The sequence below is a fragment of the Rhinoderma darwinii genome, chromosome 12 (genome assembly GCF_050947455.1).
Source record: "Rhinoderma darwinii isolate aRhiDar2 chromosome 12, aRhiDar2.hap1, whole genome shotgun sequence".
Classification (NCBI taxonomy): domain Eukaryota; kingdom Metazoa; phylum Chordata; class Amphibia; order Anura; family Rhinodermatidae; genus Rhinoderma; species Rhinoderma darwinii.
The window spans coordinates 84,866,534-84,889,438 of NC_134698.1; the positions used below are offsets into that span (position 1 = coordinate 84,866,534).

Genomic DNA, 22,905 nt, shown 5'->3' on the forward strand with positions numbered 1-22,905 from the left:
AACAACACCGTACTGCGCTATACTAAACCAAACTACACCGTACTGTGCTATACTAAACCAAACTATACCGTACTGTGCTATACTAAACCAAACGACACCGTACTGTGCTATACTAAACCAAACTACACCGTACTGTGCTATACTAAACCAAACGACACCGTACTGTGCTATACTAAACCAAACGACACCATACTGCGCTATACTAAACCAAACGACACCGTACTGTGCTATACTACACCAAACTACACCGTACTGTGCTATACTAAACCAAACTACACCGTACTGTGCTATACTAAACCAAACGACACCGTACTGTGCTATACTAAACCAAACTACACCGTACTGTGCTATACTAAACCAAACTACACCGTACTGTGCTATACTACACCAAACGACACCGTACTGCGCTATACTAAACCAAACTATACCGTACTGTGCTATACTACACCAAACTACACCGTACTGTGCTATACTACACCAAACTACACCGTACTGTGCTATACTACACCAAACAATACCGTACTGTGCTATACTAAACCAAACTATACCGTACTGTGCTATACTAAATCAAACTATACCGTACTGTGCTATACTAAACCAAACGACACCGTACTGTGCTATACTAAACCAAACGACACCGTACTGTGCTATACTAAACCAAACTACACCGTACTGTGCTATACTAAACCAAACAACACCGTACTGCGCTATACTAAACCAAACTACACCGTACTGTGCTATACTAAACCAAACTACACCGTACTGTGCTATACTATACCGTACTGTGCTATACTAAACCAAACTACACCGTACTGTGCTATACTAAAACAAACTACACCGTACTGTGCTATACTACACCAAACTACACCGTACTGTGCTATACTAAACCAAACTACACCGTATTGTGCTATACTAAACCAAACTATACCGTACTGTGCTATACTACACCAAACTACACCGTACTGCGCTATACTAAACCAAACTACACCGTACTGTGCTATACTACACCAAACTATACCGTACTGTGCTATACTAAACCAAACTACACCGTACTGTGCTATACTACACCAAACTACACCGTACTGTGCTATACTAAACCAAACGACACCGTACAGTGCTATACTAAACCAAACTATACCGTACTGCGCTATACTAAACCAAACTACACCGTACTGTGCTATACTACACCAAACGATACCGTACTGTGCTATACTAAACCAAACTACACCGTACTGTGCTATACTACACCAAACTACACCGTACTGTGCTATACTACACCAAACTACACCGTACTGTGCTATACTACACCAAACGATACCGTACTGTGCTATACTAAACCAAACTACACCGTACTGTGCTATACTATACCAAACGATACCATACTGTGCTATACTAAACCAAACTACACCGTACTGTGCTATACTACACCAAACGATACCGTACTGTGCTATACTAAACCAAACTACACCGTACTGTGCTATACTACACCAAACGATACCGTACTGTGCTATACTAAACCAAACTACACCGTACTGTGCTATACTATACCAAACGATACCATACTGTGCTATACTACACCAAACTACACCGTACTGTGCTATACTACACCAAACGATACCATACTGTGCTATACTAAACCAAACTACACCGTACTGTGCTATACTAAAACAAACTACACCGTACTGTGCTATACTAAACCAAACTACACCGTACTGTGCTATACTAAACCAAACTACACCGTACTGTGCTATACTAAACCAAACTATACCGTACTGTGCTATACTACACCAAACTACACCGTACTGTGCTATACTAAACCAAACGACACCGTACTGTGCTATACTACACCAAACTACACCGTACTGCGCTATACTAAACCAAACGACACCATACTGCGCTATACTACACCAAACTACACCGTACTGTGCTATACTAAACCAAACTACACCGTACTGTGCTATACTACACCAAACTACACCGTACTGTGCTATACTAAACCAAACGACACCGTACTGTGCTATACTACACCAAACTACACCGTACTGTGCTATACTAAACCAAACGACACCGTACTGTGCTATACTACACCAAACTACACCGTACTGTGCTATACTAAACCAAACGACACCATACTGCGCTATACTACACCAAACTACACCGTACTGTGCTATACTAAACCAAACTACACCGTACTGTGCTATACTATACCGTACTGTGCTATACTAAACCAAACTACACCGTACTGTGCTATACTAAACCAAACTACACCGTACTGTGCTATACTAAACCAAACTATACCGTACTGCGCTATACTAAACCAAACTACACCGTACTGTGCTATACTAAACCAAACTATACCGTACTGTGCTATACTACACCAAACGATACCGTACTGTGCTATACTAAACCAAACTACACCGTACTGTGCTATACTACACCAAACTACACCGTACTGTGCTATACTAAACCAAACTACACTGTACTGTGCTATACTATACCGTACTGTGCTATACTACACCAAACGATACCGTACTGTGCTATACTAAACCAAACTACACCGTACTGTGCTATACTACACCAAACGATACCGTACTGTGCTATACTAAACCAAACTACACCGTACTGTGCTATACTATACCAAACGATACCATACTGTGCTATACTACACCAAACTACACCGTACTGTGCTATACTACACCAAACGATACCGTACTGTGCTATACTAAACCAAACTACACCGTACTGTGCTATACTAAACCAAACTACACCGTACTGTGCTATACTAAACCAAACTACACCGTACTGTGCTATACTAAACCAAACTACACCGTACTGTGCTATACTAAACCAAACTATACCGTACTGTGCTATACTACACCAAACTACACCGTACTGTGCTATACTAAACCAAACGACACCGTACTGTGCTATACTAAACCAAACGACACCATACTGCGCTATACTACACCAAACTACACCGTACTGTGCTATACTAAACCAAACTACACCGTACTGTGCTATACTATACCGTACTGTGCTATACTAAACCAAACTACACCGTACTGTGCTATACTAAACCAAACTACACCGTACTGTGCTATACTAAACCAAACTACACCGTACTGTGCTATACTAAACCAAACTACAACGTACTGTGCTATACTAAACCAAACTACACCGTACTGTGCTATACTAAACCAAACGACACCGTACTGTGCTATACTAAACCAAACTACACCATACTGCGCTATACTAAACCAAACGACACCGTACTATGCTATACTAAACCAAACTACACCGTACTGTGCTATACTAAATCAAACTACACCGTACTGTGCTATACTACACCAAACTACACCGTACTGTGCTATACTAAACCAAACTATACCGTACTGCGCTATACTAAACCAAACTACACCGTACTGCGCTATACTACACCAACCTGCACCGTACTGCGCTATACTAAACCAACCTGCACCGTACTGCGCTATACTACACCAACCTACACCGTACTGCGCTATACTACACCAACCTACACCGTACTGCGCTATACTAAACCAAACTATACCGTACTGCGCTATACTAAACCAAACTATACCGTACTGCGCTATACTAAACCAAACTACACCATACTGTGCTATACTAAACCAAACTACACCGTACTGTGCTATACTAAACCAAACTATACCGTACTGCGCTATACTAAACCAAACTACACCATACTGTGCTATACTAAACCAAACTACACCGTACTGCGCTATACTAAACCAAACTACACCATACTGTGCTATACTAAACCAAACTACACCGTACTGTGCTATACTAAACCAAACTACACCGTACTGTGCTATACTAAACCAAACTACACCGTACTGTGCTATACTATACCGTACTGTGCTATACTAAACCAAACGACACCGTACTGTGCTATACTAAACCAAACTACACCGTACTGTGCTATACTAAACCAAACTACACCGTACTGTGCTATACTACACCAAACGACACCGTACTGCGCTATACTAAACCAAACTATACCGTACTGTGCTATACTACACCAAACTACACCGTACTGTGCTATACTACACCAAACTACACCGTACTGTGCTATACTACACCAAACGATACCGTACTGTGCTAAACTAAACCAAACTATACCGTACTGTGCTATACTAAATCAAACTATACCGTACTGTGCTATACTAAACCAAACGACACCGTACTGTGCTATACTAAACCAAACGACACCGTACTGTGCTATACTAAACCAAACTACACCGTACTGTGCTATACTAAACCAAACAACACCGTACTGCGCTATACTAAACCAAACTACACCGTACTGTGCTATACTAAACCAAACTACACCGTACTGTGCTATACTATACCGTACTGTGCTATACTAAACCAAACTACACCGTACTGTGCTATACTAAAACAAACTACACCGTACTGTGCTATACTACACCAAACTACACCGTACTGTGCTATACTAAACCAAACTACACCGTATTGTGCTATACTAAACCAAACTATACCGTACTGTGCTATACTACACCAAACTACACCGTACTGCGCTATACTAAACCAAACTACACCGTACTGTGCTATACTACACCAAACTATACCGTACTGTGCTATACTAAACCAAACTACACCGTACTGTGCTATACTACACCAAACTACACCGTACTGTGCTATACTAAACCAAACGACACCGTACAGTGCTATACTAAACCAAACTACACCGTATTGTGCTATACTAAACCAAACTATACCGTACTGTGCTATACTACACCAAACTACACCGTACTGCGCTATACTAAACCAAACTACACCGTACTGTGCTATACTACACCAAACGATACCGTACTGTGCTATACTAAACCAAACTACACCGTACTGTGCTATACTACACCAAACTACACCGTACTGTGCTATACTACACCAAACTACACCGTACTGTGCTATACTACACCAAACGATACCGTACTGTGCTATACTAAACCAAACTACACCGTACTGTGCTATACTACACCAAACGATACCGTACTGTGCTATACTAAACCAAACTACACCGTACTGTGCTATACTATACCAAACGATACCATACTGTGCTATACTACACCAAACTACACCGTACTGTGCTATACTACACCAAACGATACCATACTGTGCTATACTAAACCAAACTACACCGTACTGTGCTATACTAAAACAAACTACACCGTACTGTGCTATACTAAACCAAACTACACCGTACTGTGCTATACTAAACCAAACTACACCGTACTGTGCTATACTAAACCAAACTATACCGTACTGTGCTATACTACACCAAACTACACCGTACTGTGCTATACTACACCAAACTACACCGTATTGTGCTATACTACACCAAACTACACCGTACTGTGCTATACTAAACCAAACTATACCGTACTGTGCTATACTAAACCAAACTACACCGTACTGTGCTATACTACACCAAACGATACCGTACTGTGCTATACTAAACCAAACTACACCGTACTGTGCTATACTACACCAAACTACACCGTACTGTGCTATACTAAACCAAACTACACCGTACTGTGCTATACTAAACCAAACTATACCGTACTGCGCTATACTAAACCAAACTACACCGTACTGTGCTATACTAAACCAAACTACACCGTACTGTGCTATCCTAAACCAAACTACACCGTACTGTGCTATACTATACCAAACTACACCGTACTGTGCTATACTACACCAAACGATACCGTACTGTGCTATACTAAACCAAACGACACCGTACTGTGCTATACTAAACCAAACTACACCGTACTGTGCTATACTAAACCAAACGACACCGTACTGCGCTATACTAAACCAAACTACACCGTACTGTGCTATACTATACCGTACTGTGCTATACTAAACCAAACTATACCGTACTGTGCTATACTACACCAAACTACACCGTACTGTGCTATACTAAACCAAACTATACCGTACTGTGCTATACTACACCAAACGATACCGTACTGTGCTATACTAAACCAAACTACACCGTACTGTGCTATACTACACCAAACTACACCGTACTGTGCTATACTACACCAAACTACACCGTACTGTGCTATACTACACCAAACGATACCGTACTGTGCTATACTAAACCAAACTACACCGTACTGTGCTATACTACACCAAACGATACCGTACTGTGCTATACTACACCAAACTACACCGTACTGTGCTATACTACACCAAACGATACCGTACTGTGCTATACTAAACCAAACTACACCGTACTGTGCTATACTATACCGTACTGTGCTATACTAAACCAAACTACACCGTACTGTGCTATACTAAAACAAACTACACCGTACTGTGCTATACTAAACCAAACTACACCGTACTGTGCTATACTAAACCAAACTACACCGTACTGTGCTATACTAAACCAAACTACACCGTACTGTGCTATACTAAACCAAACTATACCGTACTGTGCTATACTACACCAAACTACACCGTACTGTGCTATACTAAACCAAACTACACCGTATTGTGCTATACTAAACCAAACTATACCGTACTGTGCTATACTACACCAAACTACACCGTACTGTGCTATACTAAACCAAACTATACCGTACTGTGCTATACTAAACCAAACTACACAGTACTGTGCTATACTACACCAAACGATACCGTACTGTGCTATACTAAACCAAACTACACCGTACTGTGCTATACTACACCAAACTACACCGTACTGTGCTATACTACACCAAACTACACCGTACTGTGCTATACTACACCAAACGATACCGTACTGTGCTATACTAAACCAAACGACACCGTACTGTGCTATACTAAACCAAACTACACCGTACTGTGCTATACTAAACCAAACTACACCGTACTGTGCTATACTAAACCAAACTACACCGTACTGTGCTATACTAAACCAAACTACACCGTACTGTGCTATACTAAACCAAACGACACCGTACTGTGCTATACTAAACCAAACTACACCGTACTGTGCTATACTATACCGTACTGTGCTATACTAAACCAAACTACACCGTACTGTGCTATACTAAAACAAACTACACCGTACTGTGCTATACTAAACCAAACTACACCGTACTGTGCTATACTAAACCAAACTACACCGTACTGTGCTATACTATACCGTACTGTGCTATACTAAAACAAACTATACCGTACTGCGCTATACTAAACCAAACTACACCGTACTGTGCTATACTAAACCAAACTATACCGTACTGTGCTATACTAAACCAAACTACACCGTACTGTGCTATACTAAACCAAACTACACCGTACTGTGCTATACTAAAACAAACTATACCGTACTGTGCTATACTAAACCAAACTACACCGTACTGTGCTATAGTAAACCAAACTACACCGTACTGTGCTATACTACACCAAACTACACCGTACTGTGCTATACTAAACCAAACTATACCGTACTGCGCTATACTAAACCAAACTACACCGTACTGTGCTATACTAAACCAAACTATACCGTACTGTGCTATACTAAACCAAACTACACCGTACTGTGCTATACTAAACCAAACTACACCGTACTGTGCTATACTAAACCAAACTATACCGTACTGTGCTATACTAAACCAAACTACACCGTACTGTGCTATACTAAAACAAACTATACCGTACTCCGCTATACTAAACCAAACTACACCGTACTGTGCTATACTAAACCAAACTATACCGTACTGTGCTATACTACACCAAACGACACCGTACTGTGCTATACTAAACCAAACTACACCGTACTGTGCTATACTAAACCAAACGACACCATACTGTGCTATACTAAACCAAACTACACCGTACTGCGCTATACTAAACCAAACGACACCGTACTGTGCTATACTAAACCAAACTACACCGTACTGTGCTATACTAAACCAAACTACACTGTACTGCGCTATACTAAACCAAACTACACCGTACTGCGCTATACTAAACCAAACGACACCGTACTGTGCTATACTAAACCAAACTACACTGTACTGCGCTATACTAAACCAAACTACACCGTACTGCGCTATACTAAACCAAACTACACCGTACTGTGCTATACTAAACCAAACTACACCGTACTGTGCTATACTAAACCAAACTACACCGTACTGCGCTATACTACACCAAACTATACCGTACTGTGCTATACTAAACCAAACTACACCGTACTGCGCTATACTAAACTAAACTACACCGTACTGTGCTATACTAAACCAAACTACACCGTACTGTGCTATACTAAACCAAACTACACCGTACTGTGCTATACTAAACCAAACTATACCGTACTGTGCTATACTACACCAAACTACACCGTACTGTGCTATACTAAACCAAACTACACCGTACTGTGCTATACTAAACCAAACTACACCGTACTGTGCTATACTGTACTGTGATATACTAAATAATTGTATACTGGACTTTACTGTACTGTCATATTCTTTAATGTACTATACTATGCTATTCTGAATCATACTATACTGTACTCTACTATACTGAACCATACTATTCTTCACTGTACTGTGCTATACTCCAGCATACGAACCCGTATACTATACTACACTTTACTTTGCTATACAATACCAAACCATACTATACTGTACCCTACTGACCAATACTATACTGAACTATATTATACTGTACTATGCTATACTCTTGTCGAAGAAACCCCTTCCAGGTAGCACCTTTTGGGATGGGTGCTCTAATGGGCTCCCTCTGCTTTGTCAGGTGGTATTCAAATATGGTAATTGAAGTATCAACAGTGCACCGGGAGATCAATAAAGACAATAGCAATCTGTCGTCTCAATCAATATTCTCATTTATTATCAAGATACATAGGTTAATATACCCTCAGGGCGTACCCTCTAACCAGGGTGTTACCTCTCATGGAACAACCAATCATAACATTTTACACGTAGACTGAAAATACGTCATAGGGTACCTTCCCACTGAGGTCACGTGATCTTTCTAACATCTGCAAATCCTGGCCTACAAACAATAAAAAATGTAGGAGGTCTCCACAAGGCCATACGATGATTTCACATATGTGTATGAAATACTGAGATAAAGAATTAATTGGAAATATAATGATTATTTTAGGTCTAGGCGTTTTGCCAGACTCCTATCTACCAGTATTGAAGGCCATGAAGAAGAACACAAAGTAATAACTTATTCCCTTGTGATTCAAGCAGTAACAGAAAGAGATCATAACTGAATGGAGAATACATATCTTCATAATCCGGCCTCCTGCTTGATAATTCATAGTGTAATTTAATACAGAGAACATAAGCAATTTGACCATCCATCACAAACCCCCCTTTTTCTCATATTAAAATACAGAGATTAAGAATTATCTGATTATAAACTTCAAACAAAATAGTGAATAGGGCCACTACCAATAATATAATGCGATCACCGAGTTCAGGTTTGGGTAAAGGGTCCCGTCAGTGCGTTGACAAGTCCCGTAGTTGCTTGTCTGCACGGCTGCTTGGATTTGTTGGACTCTACCTTTGTCAATATTTTTTATGGTGATAACAATAACAACATGCCCTGTATAAAAGTCCTAACATGTATATAAGATATAAATGGCAAAGCTTTAATAAATGAACACACTTAGTGTTACATGGTGGGGTGTTCACCCATTCACCAGGTTCTGGCCTTGTGCATAAAATCCCTGTGACATAGGGTATTGTTGATTTAAAGGTTTCGGCTTATGATAGACAATTTTCTTAGCCTTCTTACATAGCATAGGTATCAGACATGCTACTAATTTAACAAAAACATATATAATCAATATTATGAGTAATATATGTAAAGCGCCTTGCATGAGTCCTGCAGCCCATCCTCCAATACCTCTGAACCATGAGGCCGGGTTCAGCCATGACAACCAGTCTGGCCAATCTAGGTTCCAATCCTCTTCAGAATTGGCTTTCCTAAATTCCTCCTTTAATTGCTTTGCTTGTTCAATATCATGTTTAATCTGTACTGTCCCTTGGGGATCTATATAATGACAGCATGCAGGACCCACTATCTGGCACATACCCCCTTGACTTGCAGTTAAGTAATCTAGTACAAGTGTATGTTGGTTAGTAACAGTAATAAGCTGTCGGGTAAGTACTGAAGATACATTTAAAGCATCAAATATTAATTCGGTAATATTGTCAAACAACTCTGCTAGTTTTTCTATGTTATGTGCATTTCTAATTGGTCCTCCAAAGATGGATAGAGCATATCCTAACTTGGTGTGCCAAGGTAAGTGTACCAATGGGTGGGCTTTTTGCTTTCCCTCCCTTTTGTACAGCATATGTTTTGGTACTTTATCATAAGGAAGTGCATCCTTGTCCCATGTCCAGGTAGCAGACTGTAACCTAGCTAGGGTACAGGTACCTGTGGTAGTCTGCGGGATCCATTTATATGCATTGTGTCCGCACACTATATATATATCATGGGGAAGGTCAAACCATTGCATACTTCCTAGGGTTAACATGTGAGCAAAATGAACTAGGGGAAAAGACTGTTGTAATACACACCAAGGACAATTTGTTCCCAAAGACCCATGGTATACTCCTGTGCATCCACAATACATGGTTTCATTCCCTTGTAAGTCTGTTTCTTCCATATACCCTGGATAACGTTTACAATCAGTCTTACTTCCTGAAGGGAAGAAATGGCCGTATTCCCAACTACCATTATGTATGTACCGTTCTACCAGACTTGGTCTAAATACATCTGAGGTCTGTTGGGTTTTATTGAAGCTTATCTTTATACCTTTTATGGGGATCTCACCTAGTGTCAGTGTTTTAGTGACATTTTTAGGGACCCATTTTCCATTTTCCTTTTGTGTGAGAATCAGTGCCTTACCAGGTATCAGGGTTAGATTTACCTGCCACCAGGGATCCTCCATCCATCCTGCTATGGGTAAGGGCACACTGGTATTAGACCATGTATACCTTTTTGTGTTATCCTTTACCTTTGAGGGATCCCAACATGTAGTGTTAAGAAGTTCTTTCTCACTAAGGGGCACAGCCATGTATGGCATGGATTTTGAGCTTATGGGACTGTGTGTACATATCCAACAATCAGATAAGTTTGTTAATGCTGTTATAATTTGATGATGTTTTATGAATTTATTGTCCACTTCCTCCTTGAGAACTTGAGTCATCGTCCCCACGAGGGGCAACATCAACACCAACCCTGCCAAGGGCAACATCATCGATCGAGGCGACGTCATCTGGGCTGATAACCTTTTTGCAATGGCTTGCATGTATCCAATTGGCTCGTCCTTGGAGCTTCACTGATGTGGCGGTGACCAGCTGTACTTCTACTGGTTGGCTGTACCTTGGCTCCAGACTGCTCCTGTTGTGTATCTTTGTTACCACCCAGTCTCCAGGTTGTAGTGAGTGGGTACCTGAAAGAAAGTTTGGATCTGGAATAGAAGAAAGGATTAGTTTGTGTGTCCTCTCCAGTTGTTTGTGTAGGGCAGCCAAGTACGTGGTCATATTGTCATAATGCTTTTGTAACTGCTGAGGAAAATACAGTCCTGTCTTTGGCATATTTCCAAACAATATTTCATAGGGAGAAAGTTTATCCTTCCCTCTTGGTGTGGTTCTTACAGAGTATAAAGCCAGGGGTAGACATTGTGTCCACGGTAAAGAAGTTTCATTCATGGCCTTCTGGATTTTTAATTTCAAAGTTCCATTTAGTCTTTCTACCTTACCACTGCTTTGTGGGTGATAGGGAGTGTGAAATGCTTGTTCTATCCCAAGGCTTTTTAATATGTTCCTCAATAGTTCTTGGGTAAAGTGAGTACCTCTGTCACTTTCAATTGTCTCTGGTACTCCATAGCGGCACACTACCTCAGCTATCAGTTTCTTTGCTGTGGTATCTGCATTTGCTTTAGCCACTGGAAAAGCTTCTGGCCATCCTGAAAATAAATCAGTGCAAACAAGTACATATTGATAAATTCCCACCTTAGGTAGTTGTATGTAGTCCACCTGTAATCGCTGAAAGGGGTAGTAGGACTTAGGAGTGTGTTTAGCTGGTGTTTTGGTGGTTTTACCAGGGTTGTGTTGTGCACATGTCATGCAGCCCTCTGTATATTTGGCTGCTGCATTTTGAAAACCAGGAGCATGCCATGTCTGTAACACTAGCTGGCTCATAGCTCCCTTTGAACAGTGTGTTTTCCCATGGGCTAGGGCACACATCATTGGATACAGTGCTCTTGGTAGGCAAACCTTAGAATTAAGATGCCTCAACTGTCCTAGACCTATTGCTGCACCTCTCTCCTCCCATTCTGCTTGCTCTTGAGGGGGTGCTTGGTCCTGGAAAGCACGCAACAGGGTCTCTGTGATGGGTTGTAAAACAGGCTTCACAATCATCAGAGGGAGAGCAGCAGCGTCCTTTGCCGCTGCATCCGCAGCCTCATTCCCTTTTGATAGGAGATCACTGTTATTAGTGTGTGCCTGTACTTTGACTATAGCTGCTTGGTCTGGCATGTGCAGTGATTCTAAAAGTTCTTCTACTGCTTTTGCATTCTTTATAGGTTTACCTGCCGAGGTCAAGAACCCTCTGGCTCTCCATATTGTCCCAAAGTCATGTGCAACTCCAAAGGCATATCTGGAGTCAGTGTATATGTTGACACGCTGTCCCTTACCCAATTTACACGCCTCAGCGAGTGCTTTTAGTTCTGCCTCCTGAGCTGAGCTGCTGGAGGGTAGGGACTGTTGTATGACGGCCTTACCATTGTGGACCACTGCATACCCGGTGAGGAAATGTCCTTTGTCTTCGCTCCAATATCGAGATCCATCTACAAAATACTCAGCATCAGGGTTAATCAGAGCAACATCAAATATACTGTTTATGCCGTTTGATTCCATATCCACTAGGCTTTGACAGTCATGTTCATGTTCAAAATTAAATAGTTCATCATCAGTGGATAGTTGAAAAATAAGGGGGTGTCCATGTCCCTGTCCCCCCACTCCTCCCTCCTTTTGTTCAGAATCTAGGGGCAGGAGTGTAGCTGGATTCAGAACAACACAACGTTTGATAGTCACATTAGGGGACAGAAGGGTAAGTTCAATTTTAGTAAGTCTTGCAACTGATAAGTGTTTTGTCTTGACTGTGTTCATCATTTCTTGCACTGCGTGTGGGACTTGCACAATAATGTCATGTTGAAGTACAATGTCTGTTGCTTTATCAACTAAAGCTGCTGCTGCTGAGACAGCGCGTATGCATGTCGGGGATCCTAGTACAATGGGATCCAGAGCAAGGGAGTAATAGGCAAGTGGTCGCATCTTGCCTCCATGATCTTGGGCTAATACTCCAGAGGCATGGCCTGCCTGTTCATGGCAGAACAGAGTAAATGGCTTATTGTAGTCAGGAAGTCCCAGTGCTGGCCTTGTAGTCAGTGACAGTTTCAGGGAGTGAAAATTGTCAATTGCCTCAGGTGACAGTACAAATGGGTCAGAGGTGAGACAGTCATATAATGGTTGCATCATAGCAGAGGCATCCCTGATCCAGGCTCTGCAGTACCCTATTAAACCCAGGAAAGTCCTCAATTGTTTAGGGTTTCTAGGGACTGGGTGTTTCTGTATGATTTCCAGCCTGTCAGGGGTTAAGTGTTTCATACCTTGGGAAATACAGTGGCCAAGGAAAACAACTGTTTTGGCACATAATTGCAGCTTGTGCTTGCTCGCTTTACAGCCAACTTCTTCTAGGAACATTAATAGTGATTTAGAATCTGTTTCACTGTTCTCCAGACTCTCACTACAAAGTAACAAATCATCTACATATTGTAGTAGAACTGAGGACTGATTGGGGGGCTGCCAGGTGTCCAGAATATCTTTCATGGTACGTGAGAAGATATCAGGGGAGTTTGCGGCACCCTGTGGCAGCACTACCCAAGCATACTGTCTTCCCCTATGTGTAAATGCAAAATACTGCTGGCACTCTTTATCCAGCGGGATGGAGAAGAAAGCATTGGCTAAGTCTATAACTGTGAAATAGACTGCAGTGCCGGGGACCTGGTTGAGCAGGGTATGTGGGTTAGGCACTTGTGGTGTATTAATTATTGTCACAGCATTCACAGCCCGCAGGTCATGTACCATCCGGTACTGTACAGGTTGACCGGGCAGTGTCTTTTTCTTTACTGGGTAAAGAGGAGTGTTGAAAGGCGAGATTATGGGCACTATGAGATTGTTTTCCAGTAAGGAGTTAATATCCTTTTCTATAGCAGCGTCTTGCTGTGGACTCAGAGGATATTGCTTTATACATACAGGACGGTTCTGCATGTCTGGTTTTAAATTTACTTGTACAGGCGGCACATTTAAAACTCCTACATCCATCTTATCTTGTGCCCATAGTTTTTCTGGGATGTCTGCCAACCAAAGGGGAGGGGTACTGGGGGCTTTTTCAGTGTCCGGCATACTTGCCATACTAAGGAGTTTGCATAGCAGGGACTCTGGAATGGCAGAGGTTAATGTAGGTGTGCCAGAAGAAAAGTCCAATGCTGCTCCCAGGGCACTGAGTACATCTGTCCCCAATAAATTGTAGGGAGTGTGTGGTGACACTAACACACGGGAGACAATTGATTGTGTGTCATGTATATTCAGTCGCATTGGTTTTGTTAACTGTAACTGAAATGATGTTCCCTCCACCCCTTCACAATCTATATAGTCTGGTGATAACAACTCTGCCGGTACATATTTGGTTTGTAATACAGTTCTGGCTGCCCCTGTGTCTACTAGAAAAGAGGTATTTTCCCCTGTGGGTAAAGTAACAGGCACCATCAATGATGGACCTGTCGGGGGGAGCACTGGGCAGAGGGAGACATCAGGGTTGCCAGTTTCCTATGCAGCAATCAAAGAATTGGGAGGCTCAACTGGACGGGAGGGACATCGGGCTGAATAATGACCCTTCTTATCACAGTTCCAGCATGTAATCTGGCTAAGATCCCTTCTCTGGGTTCTCAAAGTGTCTTTTTGTTCCCTGCCTCTTCCTCCATAGCCCCCCTTTTGTTGCATCGGGGCGAGACGAGTTCTTTTAGGAGCTAAATCTAACTCTGCACCTTTTGCAATGCTCACTAAATCATTAAACTGGCATGTACGCCAGTCGGGGCGGGATCTTTTAACAGCTTCTTGTACTGCCGGCTTAAGACCGGACATAAAAGTTATTTTTAGTAGGCGCAAGTCTTTTGCATCACCTTCTTCATACCCGTGATCTAACCACTGCTGCTGTAAAGTTGTGGCATAATCAGGGACTGACTGTTTAACATCTTGGGAAAATGACATAAAACTATCAGTTCGATCCTGTTGAGTAGCATCTACCCAGGGCTGCATAGCGTTCAGGTATTCTAGTCCTGATTGCTCATTGGTTTTATTTGCTGGTACGGGATTTGTAATAGCAGCTTGAATTTGATTTTTGAGCACTTCCCCTCCCTTTGTTTCTACCAGGCTCTCCATATCTGACCATGTAGCACGGTAAGCTAGATGTACTGCTCGCAGCTTTCTATGGAAAGCGCTTGGTGTTTTACGTGGGTCTGGGAGTGTGTTACATACAGCTAGTAAATCAGCCGGGCTCCAGGGGCGATACACAGTGGCTTCATGTGACTGGATTTCCCCTACTGCCCCAGGTACTGGTTGCCCGTCTACATCTACTGGTTTTGGTCCCCTGTGTGTATGGATACTTGATACTAACGGAAACAATCTAGTGGGGCGCTGCGTACCACAACTGACACAATATCCTGCAGTGAGGGGGTTCTGCTGCCCACAGTGTGGACATGTCCAGCAGCTGCCTTTCTTGCTATTTTCAGGATAAGGAGATGGCGCAGTTGCTGCTGTGGGGCTGTTTGGCAGTTGTAAAGGGGTTAACACATTAGTGAGGAGCTTTTCACTTAAAGGGTCATATAAATCATACATTATTCCATGATTTGCTTCCATACTCTTATGTTCTGTGTTACTCACTCTCTGTGCTACCTCATACCACATTTGGGCTTTTTCCACCATGTTATTGTCTTTCAACCATCCAACACAATTTGTCATAAATCTTTTCCAATCACATTCTGCTAATGTGCCATAGGACCCAACTCCCATCATTTTAAACATTCTTTTACAATCCTTCACAGCCTCAGATCCTTTTGCTCTTTCTACTATTTTGATGGCAGAGACCCACGTCTCAGGGCTGTCCCGCATTTTTGTCTTACTATTTTCTGACCCCATGGTCAGAGGGCGTAGGGTAGTCTCCGGAAAACTCCCCAGCTCCAAACAGACAGGCCTTAGTCTGTTGACAGATATCTCAGACAATCTATCTTACAGTTTCAGAAAGACTATCAATATCAAAAGTCGTTCCTTCAGACTATTCTAGCAGTGGGATATCCTTTTCTCTGATCCCTCACTGTTTTGAACATCAAGAACAGACAAAATGCTGCCAATCCACAAATTGCAAGAGCAAATCCTTCAACACAATCTACATTCATGAACTTCCATTGATTCAAGCAGGAGTTGGTCACATTCATTTCAAACTTCTACAAACCCTTCGTCTCTTTCACTTATGCAGAACACTTGCTGCCGGGGTGTGTCTTTCAGTTCATACAGCCTGTGATGTAGCATATATCCCAAACGCTTTCCTCTAGCACTTTGCAATGGTTTCACATGCAAATTATATTTGGTAACATATATGTAATCCTCCCCCCTTAGCCGTTCTCTCTGTGGGTTGTAGTTTAGGGGCCTGTTATCTATGTTGGTGATGATTTCTTTAGGGGCTCTGTGTCTGAGCCAATACCGATGTTCTTCACTGTAATTAGTTTGGGTAGTTATATTACTACGACACAGGTGGCACCTGGGGTAAGTGTCAGGGTCATTCAATGAATACAGGATGTTATATTACAACGGTATTCAATCCAGCGGTCTGATGTTATACTACTACAGACTTAATTACTTGGATGTTATTTTACATCAAAGTGTATATGCCGGATTATCATGTGCTAGAAATCAGTCTGTACTGATTCCCACCTTATACCAGTCTGGCAATGCATACAACTGGTTTATGGACCCTTACACACAATATCACTGTCTGGCAATGAATTTAGGAAAATATAAATGATTTTCTAATACAGTATTCAAAGTTTTCCCTATTGCACTGGGTAATGGTATTGAGTGCAAATTCAATATAGACACAATTGCTCCTCCTTGCACTGAGTGTATATCGTCTTCTATGAAGTGGATATTACTTCTGGGCTGGGAGCCATACAGTTTCAACAATTTGATATGTATGTCTTCTCACAGATGTATTCAACATCACACTACACACACATTTATCACACTTGTCACATACACCCCCATGTAAATCCATTTAACCACACTACCATCCTGACAAAGGACCTGATTATTACGGGACCCCTTTGTAGAGACTTACATATACAAAGTACGTTTCCAGGGACTTAACAGAGTGGCTGAAACAAATGGTGTAACATAAAGTCTGTTACTTACCGCGCGGTTTTGGTTTCAGTGACTCCCCAGGTCCTTCCAGATTAGTGGACTTTGCACAAAATTCTCATTAGGAGGTCCCGGGTTTCGGCACCATAACTGTCGAAGAAACCCCTTCCAGGTAGCACCTTTTGGGATGGGTGCTCTAATGGGCTCCCTCTGCTTTGTCAGGTGGTATTCAAATATGGTAATTGAAGTATCAACAGTGCACCGGGAGATCAATAAAGACAATAGCAATCTGTCGTCTCAATCAATATTCTCATTTATTATCAAGATACATAGGTTAATATACCCTCAGGGCGTACCCTCTAACCAGGGTGTTACCTCTCATGGAACAACCAATCATAACATTTTACACGTAGACTGAAAATACGTCATAGGGTACCTTCCCACTGAGGTCACGTGATCTTTCTAACATCTGCAAATCCTGGCCTACAAACAATAAAAAATGTAGGAGGTCTCCACAAGGCCATACGATGATTTCACATATGTGTATGAAATACTGAGATAAAGAATTAATTGGAAATATAATGATTATTTTAGGTCTAGGCGTTTTGCCAGACTCCTATCTACCAGTATTGAAGGCCATGAAGAAGAACACAAAGTAATAACTTATTCCCTTGTGATTCAAGCAGTAACAGAAAGAGATCATAACTGAATGGAGAATACATATCTTCATAATCCGGCATCCTGCTTGATAATTCATAGTGTAATTTAATACAGAGAACATAAGCAATTTGACCATCCATCACACTCTCCTGTATTATACTGTGTTGTGCTGTACTATATTATACTGAGCCATATAAAACTATGCTATTCTGTACAGTACTATACTAAATTGTGCAATGCTGTTTTATATAATACTATACTGTACCACACTATACTATGCTATGATTTAGTATTGTGATCACAGCTCCGGAGTATAATACAGGATGTAACTCAGGATCAGTACAGGATAAGTAATGTAATGTATGTACACAGTGACTCCACCAGCAGAATAGTGAGTGCAGCTCTGGAGTATAATACAGGATGTAACTCAGGATCAGTACAGGATAAGTAATGTAATGTATGTACACAGTGACTCCACCAGCAGAATAGTGAGTGCAGCTCTGGAGTGGGTGGAGTAGGACGTGTGGAGAGAGCTGCTGAGACTACCGTGCAGGCCTTGGATCCAGGGACTTTCCTTATTCTATCTGCCCAGGCCTCATACCATCTGCCTGGGCTTGGAAAGTACCCTGAGGGGGGTTCCATCCTAGGATGGAGCCTCAGACCTCTACCTCCCGGAGCATGCCAGCGGGGGGTAGAGGGTCATCCCAGCTGGCTGGGAATATGCAAACGGTCGCGGGGGTGAGGAGATCATCTCGGGGCAAGGCTGTCCTGGCTCCCCCTGAGGCTGGAACCCTGGATAAGGGTATGGAGACGCGGTCCGGCAGGGTGATCGAGGTGTTGTCATCTGGAGAAGGACCAGCGCCGTCCGGGCATTTGGATGACGGTCGTGTGGAGGAATGGGGACAGCTGAGGACCGGAGAGACGGTGGAGAACTTCAGCTCCCGTCTGGCTATGCGGTTGGAGGAGTATCGGGACCTCAGGAAGTCGCTGCAACGGCTCCGTGCGGACTTGGCGGTCGCCAGAGGAAGAGCTGCAAAAGCCTCAGGAGGTAAGAGGTCCCGATACCTTTTAAATGTGAAATCCTTGTTGGAGGAAATAAAAGAAGTGGAAGAGAGACGTGAGGAGATTTTGGCAGGCGGAGGGGTGTTTGGTGAAAAATTAAAAAATGAAGAGAGGTTTGCCGAGATGGCAGAACCTATAAAAATAGAAAGTGTGGAGGAAGACAGCAGAGCCCCAGACACAGCAAAGGAAATTGTGGGGGAGAAAATGGAGCATGAGAATGCAAAGTCCAGAGAAGGCTCAGATTCTGAGGCACCCAGGAGCAGTGAGGAGGAGGAGGGTGGACTCACAGCTGGGAGAAATCAGGAGAGTTTTGATACTGACAGTGAGCGGCCTCCAGGATTACTTACACAGATCCGTAACGTGGAGTCGCCGGTATCCTTCCAGGGATTTTGTTTTGGTGCGGAGTTACCCGCAGAGGAGGAAAAGCAAAAGAAAAAAAAATTTAAGAAGAAAAAAAAGACAAAGGAAAAAAAATCTGCTGAAGGTTCATTTAAAATGGTGTATACAGCAAGATCCTTCCTGTGCTCTGAGCCTGATGAAAGTCAGGATCAGGGCGCAGGTCCCGCAAGACCCCCAGCTCAAGCCTCTGCAGTGGGGCTGGAGCGGGAATGCGGGGAGAGTGTTACGGGTCCGGCATTAGAACACGTGGTGGTCAAAATGGCGCCGGACGCCAACCCCTGCAAAGGGGGCGGTACTGGTGGCCTGGTGACGCCAGGGGGTGTGTCCCCGTGTCCGGTTAATGGCGAGCCCGGGAAACTGGTCTCTGATGCGAGTCAGCGGTCTGGAGAACGGGTAAACCAGAAACCGGATGTGGTGTCTGAAAGCCGGAAGTCTGTCGGTGTCGCAGTAAAGCCGTCAGACGTTCCGGACAAGGGCGGTCACAGAGGGGGCTCCGGCTCTGTTGGCCACTCCTCTGTGGGAGGGGGGAGTGGTCCGGCGCCGGAGGCGGCTCCAGTGACATCAGTGGCTCCTTCGTCCGCATCACTGAAAAGTGGTGTAGGCGAGAAGGGGGCTGCTGGCGTCGGGGGCGGCGGTGGCCCCTTTCCCAAAAATGTTCCGCACATAGAAAAGATGGAGGTTAATGAGGCGGAGGGCACAGCGGGGACACCGCTTATAACATCTGGTGGCGTCCCTGCAAAGGTGCCTGATGATGCGGAGACTGAAGCAGTGTCTACCCACACAAAATGTACAGGAAAAATACATAACATAGGACCAGGCCTGGCCAGAAGGATGACTGCAGGGGGACCTGGTGGGTTAAATAAAAAAGTTGCGGCTGTGGATGTGGGAACTGCTGGGGGTATGCAGGTGTCTGTAAATAAAGTTGCTGGAGTGTCTGCTGGTAATGGGGTGTTGAGTGCTGTGTCTGTAGGTGGTGAGGTGGTGGGTGGTGGGGATGGGGTATCAACCAGGGGCAATGGGCCTGGCGCTCCTCTTGCTGTGACATCCGGCAGGTCTTATGCTGGTGTGGCAGCGGGGGGACAGCGGGCCCACCCATCTTCATCCTCAAGGTCCGGGGACGGTAACTTGCAACAACGTCTCTTGGACGCTTTAAGAGAGGGAAAGCAAACCCTAACCATAGGGGGAGTGCAGAAGGACCTGTCTTTCTGGATAGACAGATATGGTCTAAATGCCTTCCGAGAGCAACGAGGAGATCAGTGGTCGCTCCCAACAGCCGGGCAGGCTGTAGCCAGGAGGAATGTGGTCCGTCTCCGGTGGCGTGGCAATGATGCGTGCCCTCCCAGAAAGAGGGTGGTGGAGCTGCTGCTGGGGATGGGCTTCAAGGCGAGTGACATCTTTGCCTTGATACATCCTCATGGCTCGGTCGAGTTTGACATCAGCTTTGTTCACCTAGGGGGCCTTGAGGTCTTCTGGGGGAACTACGAGCTGATGAAGGACGAGCCTGGCTGGCGAGACTTTGCTGCACAAGCAATTTCTCGCCAAAGTGGTCCCAAGAGAGTGACCGTTCTTACCCGTAATGAGTCACTCTCTTGTATTGATATCATGACCTGGTTGGGAAGGTACGGAGAGGTAGTAGAGATGCCACGGAAGAACATGGATGAGTTTGGCATCTGGTCAGGGGCCTGGACGTTCATGGTTAAATTAAAGCGTCTGGGACAGACGGTGTCCCACATACCATCGTCTGCTTTCCTGGGAAGAGATCGGATCCTTGTCTTCTACCAGGGGCAGCCGAAGTTGTGTCACCGGTGTGGCGACCCCTCACATTTGAGTGCAGGCTGCAAGGTGCAGAAGTGTGCTCATTGTGGGGGGATTGGTCATCTAGCCGCATCGTGTGACCGTATTCGGTGCAACCTGTGTGGTGACTTAGGTCACCCGTTCAGTCGGTGTCCTCGCTCTGTTGTCAATGCTTGCTCCAAACCTGCGGAGGATGAAAGGAGGGAGGCCTCCGTGGGTGAGGGTGCGGGCAGGGACGATGGGGCACAGGGGCAAGGGAAGAATGCAAAGAAGGGTCCCCCTTCTCGCCAGAGAAGGGCGGAGAAGCGAAGGAAGGAGAGGATTTGGAGGGCGCTCCAGGAAACTGGGACAACCTCTGATTCGGATCTGGATGCCCCCCCTGAATCTGATGCCCCTGGGGAGGCCGAATTGAATGGGGAGATGAGGAGGATCCAAAGGGAGCAGAGGGCTGAGGACTCTCAGTCCTCCCACTATGAAAGTGTGGGAGAGGAAGAGAGGACTCAGCCTACAGCAAAAGGGACACCGGGCAAAACCCAAGGGCCAAATACATCTGGCCCCGCCCTGGCCCAGGAAGGTAAATCCTGTACCCCCCTGGTGCGCTCTACTGATCGATACCATGCTCTCGTGGACATTCCAGCCTCTCATACTAAGAGGGAGGGCATGGTAGGGCACCCTAGAGTCGTTGAGCCTCCCCTGCTGCAGGGGCCGTTGCCCCCAGAGGGGGAGGTTGACCCGGTACTTGGGGATGAAGATGGGAATAGGGTGGTGAATATGGACTCCTCAGTTTGCAAGAAGCGAGGCAAAGAAGGGGGGTCCTCATCAGATAGAGGGGGGGGTGGGAAGAAGAAAGCCGTCTAACTCAAACATCCATGATGGCGGCACCCACTCCGTTGACGCTGGCATCAATTAACGTTGCCAGCATTAAGTCAGATAGGGCGAGATTTGCAGCCTTTGATTTTCTTGGCCGAGTTGAAGCCGACATTTTCTTTTTGCAGGAGACCAGGCTGTCACTTTTGGCAGACGTCGTTAAATCTAGGAGGGAGTGGCGACGCGGGCCCTCCTACTGGTCTCTTGCGGCTGAGCCCTATAGCGGAGTGGCGGTCCTTTTCACCGCACCGGTAACATGCCGACGGATGATTGAGTTAGAAATGGGGAGGTGCTTGATCTTAGATGTCCTCATGAGGGGACAGGAATTAAGACTAATCAATATATACGGACCCCAGAGCAAATGGGACCGTAAAAGTCTCTTCATGAGGATTAAGCCTTTCCTTTTTTCAGGTCGACAAGTTATCTTTGGAGGGGACTTCAATACTGTCATGAGACCCCGAGATAGAGGAGGTTCCGGAGATAAAAAATTGACCTACGATAGTGTAGCATTAAAAAATATAGTTAGCGATGCTCGCCTGGTGGATATCCACATCAGGCATACCCCAGGCCACTCGGGTTTCACCTATCGTAGAGGTAGTTGTAGGTC

General features: G+C 44.1%; 1 protein-coding gene across 5 annotated transcripts in view; it reads left to right on the forward strand.

Moving 5' to 3' along the window:
- STON2 (stonin 2) overlaps nt 1-22,905 on the forward strand; it is a 421,961-nt gene that overhangs the window by 27,510 nt on the left and 371,546 nt on the right. The gene's annotated exons all lie outside the window — the stretch shown is intronic.